Here is a 10,354-nt window from a genome sequence, read left to right on the forward strand (position 1 = left end):
ACCACTCAGCAGAACTTGATTGGTTCCCGCCTTTATGTCAGACTACAACCGTGCGGGCCCTGGCTGGTTTCCGGAACGGCAGGGGAGGGGAAAGATCTTTTCTTTGCAGTTGTGAGTACACCTGGTAATTTTTCTCTTAGCCTCTCATGATGAGCTGTCTCATTTGACCACACCCTAGCTCTTAGTTGTCTCTCAAACCCTTGTGATTGTCTAAACCTCCTGATTTATTCTTGATAGGTCCTGTCCAGGTGATTGATTATTCTTTAGTAATGAACCTATTTTTTTTTTTTTTTCAACTAAGTCACCTCTGGTGAAAAGTATTATGGAACAAACTGCTGAGCAAGATGAATATAAAATACCAAATAGTCAAATTAAAACATAACTCTTCATTTGTTTGATTATTATAAATATGAACTAGAAAGTGAAATCATCAGGGAATAAGGCCATGATAATAGATTCTTTATTAGCTGACCAGGCAGGGTTTAGTGGAAAATGTAGGTCTTGAGCAGGATTTTAAATTCAAAGAAAAACTTGGATTTTCCAAACAGAAAAAGAGATAGGCGGTAATACAACTTGCTTAGGAGAATTTATTTATACAATATACATGGTCCAACTTTCCAAGGCAGCCTATTCTTAACCAGGAAGAGGATTCTCTTGCTCTATCTACTTCATTTTAGGTAAGTTGCTTCTCAACTCATTCGGGTCATTGTTTTTCCAGCGTGGTTACTTGTCTATAACTTTTCCAGAAATGAGAACTTCTGACTCTGTAAACATTTAAAAAAAACCCAAAGAACAGAAACTGTGAACGGTGAATTGGGTTGTCAGCACACCTCAATTTTTTAACATCTCTACAAATATGTTCAACGAGAAAATGGGGCTAAATAATTTCTTCGGTCCCTTAAATTTTATGTTCAAATTAAAGAAAAAGAGAACAGTTGAGTAATTACACAAATTAAGACAATAGGCTGGAGGCATTTTTTTTTTTCTTTTTGAGGCATGGTTTTAAATAGGAGATTGATAGGTAAGCTAGAAGTTTGCTTTTATTTTTTTCAATAGGTGATAGTTGACTCCTTTACACAAACAATGTTTTAGAGTTAAGAAAAAGTCTAGAACGTAAAGTGGTTTGGGTGGTTTCCACTAGACTTTCTGAAAAATTATACAAAGGAATTTAGAATTTTGTCAAAACAAATAGTCTATTTCTTTTAGGAATTTTTAATATATTTATATTAATACACTACTATTAATACTATTAACATATGGGTATGTTGATGGAAGAAATTTTATACTGGATTTCATAGTAATTTTCTTGCTAGGAAGGCTCATAAAAATATTTATATATTTTTGGTTATATGGTAGCATGGTTAATATGGTTTTATAGAATATAAATGATCCAAATATTATATCCCCAAAGATGTAGCACACATATGACATCATAATTATTGAATTAAATCCACCTCTTTATAAATGTATCATAGTTAACTTAGTGTTAATTAAGTCCAATATTTCCTGAAATCTGCACCTATAAAAGATGCTGAACAAAGTGACAGATATTTCTAGGGCTGAGAATGTGAAATTAGAACCAACGGAAGCAATGGAATGCAAACAAAATACAAGACACACAGACGTTGAACTACATCAAACCCGAAAAGTGAATAATGGAAATAATATTTCTAAGTCTTCTCTTTAACTTATACTTGAGCTTTCTACCTGTTGTGAAACATTTAGTTCTCCATTGGTAAGTCGACACGTCTTACAACAGTTTTTATTTCACTTCCATTAGACAGACATAATTTCATAAGGAAAGAAATTTCTAATATATGAATGTCTTGTGTAAATGGTAATCTTCTAGATATACGGTTGACTTTTATATTTCAACCATTTGAACAGCCAATATAAATTGGTCTTATAAATTTTAAATATAAATTGAAATATACATTGCTTTTATATTTCAACCATTTGAAAGACCAATTTCTGCACAGATTCAATGTCACATTTCCACATTATTAACTATGCAGGCCTATCAGGGTAAAAGCTAGAATACATGATTTCAGAGAACAATTTTAGGACTTCGCTGAATTCTTTTTTTTTTTTTTTTTTTTTTTAAATTTTTTTTTCAGCGTTTTTAATTTATTTTTGGGACAGAGAGAGACAGAGCATGAACGGGGGAGGGGCAGAGAGAGAGGGAGACACAGAACCGGAAACAGGCTCCAGGCTCCGAGCCATCAGCCCAGAGCCTGACGCGGGGCTCGAACTCACGGACCGCGAGATCGTGACCTGGCTGAAGTCGGACGCTTAACCGACTGCGCCACCCAGGCGCCCCAGGACTTCGCTGAATTCTTAAACCATAGTCTCAAGTTGGACATGGTTTTTGCAGCCTAAACAGAAAGCTTATAAGAAACTACTGGCTAATTACGATTTTATTACAAACAGTGCCGCATGCAATATATACTCTGAAAGACCACTGCTTTTTCTAGATTTTCCACTGGGAGTAGCAGAGTAGGTTTGTACTTGCAATTCCCACATAAGCCACTTAGCAAAGATTCTGGAGTTGGGGGTGGAGGAAATCTTGTTCTCCAACAGTTGAAGTAAGATGATATGAGGAAGAAAGCATTGTCCACCACAATGCTTTTTCAGTGGATGTGCTAACTGCCCCCCCCCCCCCCCTTTTTCTATATCCTTTTCTACAGCCTGTTTATGAGAACCAAACTTCCAACAAGGCAGGGAGAATCTGCAAAACAGGCAGGCTGAGAGAGTGAGGGTTTTTTGTTTGTTTGTTTGTTTTTCTGCTTGTTTGTCTATTTTTTAATAAAATACTTCTAATTTGTTTTTCAGAGTTTCCACCCCGGGCAAACTGAATAATCTCTAAAGATTGGGAATAAAACCAAAGGGCAGGTCAGCAGTTTTGTTTCTTGAGCATGTTGGGACTCTAAGCTAACTGTGCTTGTAGTTCTAAACTTGAGCTGCACAAGTGTTTAATCCCCAGCACTTAGTGCCAAGTTTATCGTACATGGTTGAGAAATGTTTCCTGAATGTGTTGAATTGACCTTGACTCACTCTGTCAACATCTCACCATTTGAAATCATGAGACATCAGGATTGGCTTGTACTGCACTAAAACTGCTTTAACCACAGTGCCCCTTGGAACATTATCTGTGAATTCCACCTCACCTATGACCCAAATGGAAGTAAATCTTTCTCATCACCAGTTCTTGAGCTGACTCCCAACCACATCTTGCTTTCTACTTCCTTTCTACTACTCACCCTTCAATTCTGTCCCCTTTTCCTAATCTTTCCCATTGTGTCCCATGGAAGCCCTGTTACAAAGTAGAAGATTCACCTACCTTTCCAGTCTCTTCAAACAATGATTCCAGTATCTTTTTGCCTTTTTCATAGGATAATGCTTTCTTTTGTCTTTTCTAGTGACCATTTCTTGGTATCATTTATAGCATGTTTTGGGAAGACTGGGGGTGGCAGTGAGGGATGAAGGGAAGGTGAACATTCTAGTTCCCCATCATTGCTGGAAAACCATCACTTATCTCTGCACACTGAAATGCACATTATTTGAGGCTCTTGCCATCAGCTATTCGACCTTTTCCCCCTCCCTGTTATAGTTCTAACAGCTCCTGGGAATGCTCATTTGGCACCTGCTCAGTCCTTTTCTCTACTCAATTCCTGCCACATCATAATTCTCTTACTACTTTAATACCCGTGACCATTCGGCCTCCAATAATGAATAGCCTCACCCTAGACTCTGTCATCTGCAGGAATATTTCTGCCACTGAAAGTTTAATCTTTAGTTTTGTACTCTGACCACAAACACCTCATTTTCTGGATATCCCATTTCCTCACTTCCATTACGCCTGTTTTTGGTTCTCCTTGGGACCACTAATGCCCCCATTTCCCTCAATAAATGACCCTCCTTAAAGCATCATTACTTCCTTGCCTATCGATTCTAGACCAGCACCCTCACTTTTAGGCATAACTGGATCATCTCCTTTTCTTCCATCATTTTCTGAGAAAGCCACCATTCAGGTCAAACAATTTGTCTTCTGTACTCCTCCTCCTGGTGAGTGTTCTTGGAGAAGAGCATATAAACATGCACATTAAAGTTAATTCAAGTTCCTAATTCCCAGTGCCAGTCAGATCCACCCAGTGCATGTTGAGGTGTTTTGGGGACACGCAAAAAAAAAAAGGCATTTACAGAGGCCAGATGTACAAACTCCAGATAAAGGTCTGGACAGGAGGTAATGACTTTGGAATTATATTCACCGTTAGATTTACTCATTCATTGCTTTCCTCTCCTCAGTGAACAATGCCATCTCCACTAGGTCACAAGCCAGAAAACTGGAAGTCACCTTTCATTTTCTTCTCTCTTTCAACCCTGACCCCAACTAGTTAATAACTTGATTCCATTCTACCTGTGAACTGTTTCTTGGATCAATTCTATCTTTGTTTAACTCTACCAGGGAGGTTGTATTTCACTTGCCACCTGTGTTACTGTTATAGCTCCTGACTGGCTTTCCAGCTCTCCACTCACACATACTCTCACCTGTTTATGGCTTCCAGAGAATTGTTTTTTAGATAAAAGAATACATTTGAACTTTTCTCAACCCATATGGAAAAATCTACATTAGTTTTTTTTTTTTTTCCTTGCCATAGCCTACAAGGCCCATCACGGTCTCAAACCTACATGTATCTCCATCCTTACCTCTTTCCCACTTCCCCTCCCATGTACCCTGCTGCTCAGTCCCACTGGCCTTCAGCAGTTGCCCAGATGTCACTCACAGGTCTTCTCCTGCCTCTCCTTCACAACACATATATTCTCTCTTGCCTGGAAGGCCTCCTCTTCTACTCAATAGCTCCTGGCTGCCTGGCGTTTATGTTCAACCCAATAGAATGTCAGGCCATACAATTATGCCAACATCAGCCCGGTGTTTCTATTTGCCGAAAGTCTGTTGACAACCAAAATTAGAACAACTTTCCTAGTATTTATTTGGTGTATTGGCTTTTTATTTTTTTATTTTTTTATATTTATGTTTATTTTTGAGAGAGAGAAACAGACAGAGTGCAAGTGGGGGAGGGGCAGAGAGAGAGGGAGACACAGAATCCCAAGCAGGCTCCAGGCTCTGAGCTGCCAACACAGAGCCTGATGCGGGACTTGAACTCATGGACTGTGAGATCATGACCTGAGCCGAAGTTGGACGCCCAACTGACTGAGCCATCGAGGCATCCTGTGGTGTATTGGCTTTAAAAGAAAACCTTTTTTTTTTTTTTAAAGCAGTAACAGTACTCCATTATCAAGAAACTTGATAGTACTATTATGCTTTGGAAGAAAAATTCCATTCAGTCCAATAACCTTTTTATATCCAAGGCTCACAAAGGAGATGCCATCTCTGCCTGTCCCCCAGGCTCTGGAATATCATGCTGCTTCTGTCTTCATTTCCTCCTTCTTCTCATTTTAGGCCTCAGAGAAGCTTCTCCCAGAGCTCCAGCCAGACCTTGCAAATGTCATCCTGAAAGTTCCAGAGAAGCGTTCCAGGGTGGAGTGAGGAATGAGGAAGAGTCCTGTTAGGGTAGACTCCTCCTCTTCTCACCCCCATGCTACTTGTTTCTCCTACTAAACAAGGCCCAAGACACAGAGAACAGGAGAGAAATGTGGGGCAGATGACTGACTCCTTTGTAAAATCCATGGTACAGACTTTAACTCTCAGTCCTGTGCAGACACCCTTACAGATGACTTCTCAATTTGATTCTCCTTTCCACGTGCTGCCAGCACGACTTTTTCCCATTTGCATTGTAGACTCTGAGGGTATGTTCACTCATTCATCCAGTAATTCGTCTATTAAACAAACATTTGGGAGCAGAGCTTCTGTGTGCCAGGCCCTGTTCCACAATAGTAATCCAGAGAGACAACGTCCTTGACTGGGGGCTATTATGTGCTAGTGAAGTAGAAGGAAAATACAAATAAATACCACGGTTCTAGACAAAGGCAACCTAGTGGATGGGAAACACAGGGTTGGAGCTAGTTTGCCCAATGGTGCAAATCCGGTCTTTGCCAGTACTAGCTTTGTGATCTTGAGCGCGTTATTAATCTTCTCTGTAAAATGGTGACCATAATCATATCTTGTTTAGTTTTTGTTAGGATTGAAGCACTCACTGAGTGAGAGTTTTGTTTACACAAGAAACATACAGGAGAAAGCTCAGTGTATTCAATGCCCTGCTACAAGCCTTGTGTGGCTGGAGCTTTGATGAGTGAATGAAGATGAATTTGGACAGCAAGCAGCAACCCCATCATACTTGAACTTTGTAGATTTAATTTTTACACTTGATCTTAGCCAAAAGGCCGAGAAGCGATTGTAGATTTAATTTTTAATGAAATGTAAAGTCATTTAAAAAATATTTGCTTTGTGCTTTAAAATGATGGCACTAACTTCTTTGAGAAAATGCTTATTAACTATAATTCAGGCTCAATATGAGCTATATAAGTAAGTATTTAAGCCTTAGGAACTAATGAAAGTCAAATTCTTATTTCCTAGTTCCATTTATTGTCAATTTGTTTTGGTTTCTCTGGTTTGGTTAATTAGCTAAAGATCCAAATGTGGAATCTTTGACAAATGGCTGTTGACTACAATTCGTACTGATGTACTTCATTATTAATTTATAGTAGGTTCCCAATCCTACTTAAATATTTTCTAAGCCTTCTTCTATTTTTCAAAAGACATAGACACCTTCTCATATATTTTGGGGATGGTATATAGATCACCTATAATGAGTTTAAAAATAGGGCCATGTGGGGCTCCTGGGTGGCTCAGTCGGTTGAGCATCAGACTCTTAATTTTGGTTCAGGTCATGGTCCCAGGGTTGTGGGATCGAGCCCCACATCTGACTTTGTGCTGAGCGTGGAGCCTACTTGGGATTCTCTCTCTTCCCTCTATCCCTCACCTGCTCTCTCTCTTTCTCTCTCAAATTAAAAAAAAAATGGGGCAATTTGTTACAAGCTTTGAGGGCTCACGCCAGTGAGCAAGCCTGTGTATATTTAACAATTGATAGGCTTGTGAAAGAATGTCAATCTAAAATAACTGTTACAAAAAGAAAAATCTCGTGTATATGCCCTCAGGAGAACAAAATTTGAAGGACTGGGAGACCGATTTTCCATAAAGGCCTGCTTTACAGACCACTGATAATATTGGAATTTTCTGAAATGATTGGAAATTGGTGGTCTCATATCAGCCTTGAAAAGTTTTTCTTATGGTTTCTAGAGGCATGAACAAGAAATGACCCAGGTAGGGCTGGTTTAGCAAAACAAGCTGACTTGAGCTGTGTTTGACGGGACTGGTTTGGTCTGCTCAGGGAATTTTCAAAGTTGGTCTCCTTTGGTTTTGATTTTTTTTTTTTTTTGGTTTTTTTTTTGGTTTTGATTTTAACAGACTCCAACTGAGCTCTCCCCTCTTTCCACTCCGTACCCATAAATACAGCCCACCCCAAACCCTCAATGGACGCACCTATAGCTTGCTACAGTTTGTATGTCTCAAATGGCAAGCCCTCTGCTCTTCCCGAATTCACTCATCCTTTTGAGCCTGTCACAGTTGACCTCTTTATTTAGGTCAATAGTGTCTACTTAAAATAGGATTTTTCTGTCTTAGGGGTGCCTGGGTGGCTCAGTCAGATAAGCTGCAGACTCCTGATTTCGACTCAGGTCATGATCTCATGGTTCATGGGATTGAGCCCCACCCTGGGCTCTGCACTGACAGCACAGAGCCTGCTTGGGATTCTCTCTCTCCCTCTCTCTCTGCCCTCTCCCATTAGTGCACACTCACACGCTCTCTCTCTCTCTCAAAATAAATAAATCAACTTTTTAAAAAATAGGATTTTTTTCTGTCTTAAAGTAAGCTTTAGTCTTTCTGGTTTACCAGTTAATCAGTAAGCATTAACTGAATGCTAATATTTTTAGGACATTGCGCTTAGCATTATCTTTTTGTAGGAAATATTTCTAATATCATTCCACAAACACTTATGAGATATTTCCCATGTGCCCAGAATTGTGCTAAGTGCTGGGAATTCAAAGGAAATGTGGTAGGAGGGACTATTTCAATACTGTGTGATAGAGGCTGGGGTAGAAGCAAGCCCAGGATGCTGTGGAGACATGCAGAGGAGCAGACGATCACATTTTCTTTTTGTCGTTGTTGATTATCAGGCTTGTTTTTACTAAATCAAGGGTAGAAACGTATTCTCTTCAATTCCAATAACATTAGCAAGCTTCTTTTCCCTCACCAGGTGGTGAAGTAGTTTCCATGTGGGAGGCTGAATGGTGACCCCCTCCAAAGATGTCCACATCCTAATCCCTGGAACCTGTGAATGTACCTCACATGGCAAAGGAGACTTTGCAGATGTGGTTAATTTAAGGATTTGGGGATGGGCAGATCAGCTTGGGTTGGTAAGCCAGCATAATTACCAGATTCCTTGTAAGAGGAAGGGAGGGGGTCAGAGTTAGTAGTAAAAGATGAGGTAACAGAATCAAGAGGTGAGGAAGGGCTCTGGACTAAGGAAGGCAGGCATCTCTGGGAACTCAAGAAGCAAGGAAATGAGTTTCCCCTGCACCCATCAAGCCTCCAGAAGTTCCTTGTTAGTGAAATTCCTTCTTTAAAGAATCCCATAGATTTCAAATCTGCCCATTTTGTTTCTACAAACTATATACTGCCGTTCTTTAGGAGTGAGAAACTGTCTATCTCTGGTTTAGTTCATGGCTCTTATGAAAGAATCACAAGCTGGGAAATAATTGCTGAGATTATTATTGTGAACCATCAGATCCCCAGCTTATCAAGAATGTGGTAACTCACAAAGTGACATGACATTTCTCAGTGTCTCTCAGGAATCTGAGCCATCTTGGTAAGGGGCACTTCCCAGACTACCTACCCTACCTCGTGTTGTAAGGAAATATAAGTGACCAATACACTTCTCACCATGTAGATGTTCCACTACATCAATTACCAGGGAAATCCATATTAAAGCCACACGGAGAATTAGATTGGAAAATATTTTCTAAAAGTCTGAAAATCTCAAACATTGATAGTGATCTAGAAAAATGGACATTTCCTGCTTGTAGGAATACAGAATAGTGCAAACACTTAGGAAAATACCTTGACATTTTCCAGTAAATTTAAAATGTGCCTACCCTGTAACATAACAACTCTACTCAAGACAAGTGCCGGGAAGCATGGATGAGATGCTCATAGCAGCATTATTTATCTTAACAAAACATTTAAAAAAAAAAAATAAATACAAGTCCAGAAGTGTGCAGTTTGTAACTTTACCACTAAAATTTCTAAAGTTATGTAGACGTGGAGTCTAACTATAAAGAAAAACAAGGGAATGACAAACAGATAATTTAGGGGTTTGGCTATTTCTGGGGCGGGGGTGTGGAGGGAATATTATCTAGAAAGTTTATCATGGGGCTTTGATTGTATTCATGATTTCCACTTATTGTGATGCGCAGTAGATATATAGGTAGGTGTCTGTATTGTCATTCTTTATTTTTGTTGTTGCTAAACATGTATATGTGTGTGTGTGTGTGTGTGTGTGTGTGCGCGCGTGTGTGAATGTCTGGAGAAATCTCATAATACTAACAAAAGTAACTAGTTTTTTACCTCTCACAACTTGTGCCACTGTGTCAGAATGGGTTTCTTGAATCACTCTGGAAGGGGTGGTTTTAGGAGACAGGTCCTGTTGGAACAATGGAACAAAGTCCCAGGATTCATCGTCATAGGGACTTTGGCCTCCATTTGGTGCTGATAAGAACAAGAAGGTTATACTAAAGTATCGCTATACAAGAGAATGCAAGATTGAAAGTTTCTGTCAAGATAATCTTGGCACTTGGAAATCCTCATTATAATGAAACGTTGTGCAGGATGAATAGAATTCTCAGACTAGAAACGTGACACCCGACGCTTGTGTGCACTAATTAACTCGTGACCTCCATGTCTGTTGGGTGTCATGTATTCACAAACAAAAGAAAGACTCTTCAGTAACTATAAACTACATATTTATGGAACTTTGTAACCCCCAAATACTGACTTGTCAGTTAGTCATTCAGTATTGATTAAGTTCTTATAAATTGTGCAGCTGGGCACTAACCATTCAGGAAATTCATTAAAAAAAATAGCCCTGGTCCCCACCCTTGAGGAACTGACATTATATGTTTAATTACAATAGCTTGTGTTCAGTCTTAGGGCAGAGCTAACCTGGGACTATAATATCTGCAGAGAGAGAACTGAGAGTCAGAGGATAAAAATGCAGAAATGGAGAAGGTAATTGAAGGGAGGGAAGGTTTTCAGAAAAAGATGATGTCAAAAGAACGG

Source organism: Panthera tigris, chromosome D3 (assembly GCF_018350195.1).
Source record: "Panthera tigris isolate Pti1 chromosome D3, P.tigris_Pti1_mat1.1, whole genome shotgun sequence".
NCBI lineage: Eukaryota > Metazoa > Chordata > Mammalia > Carnivora > Felidae > Panthera > Panthera tigris.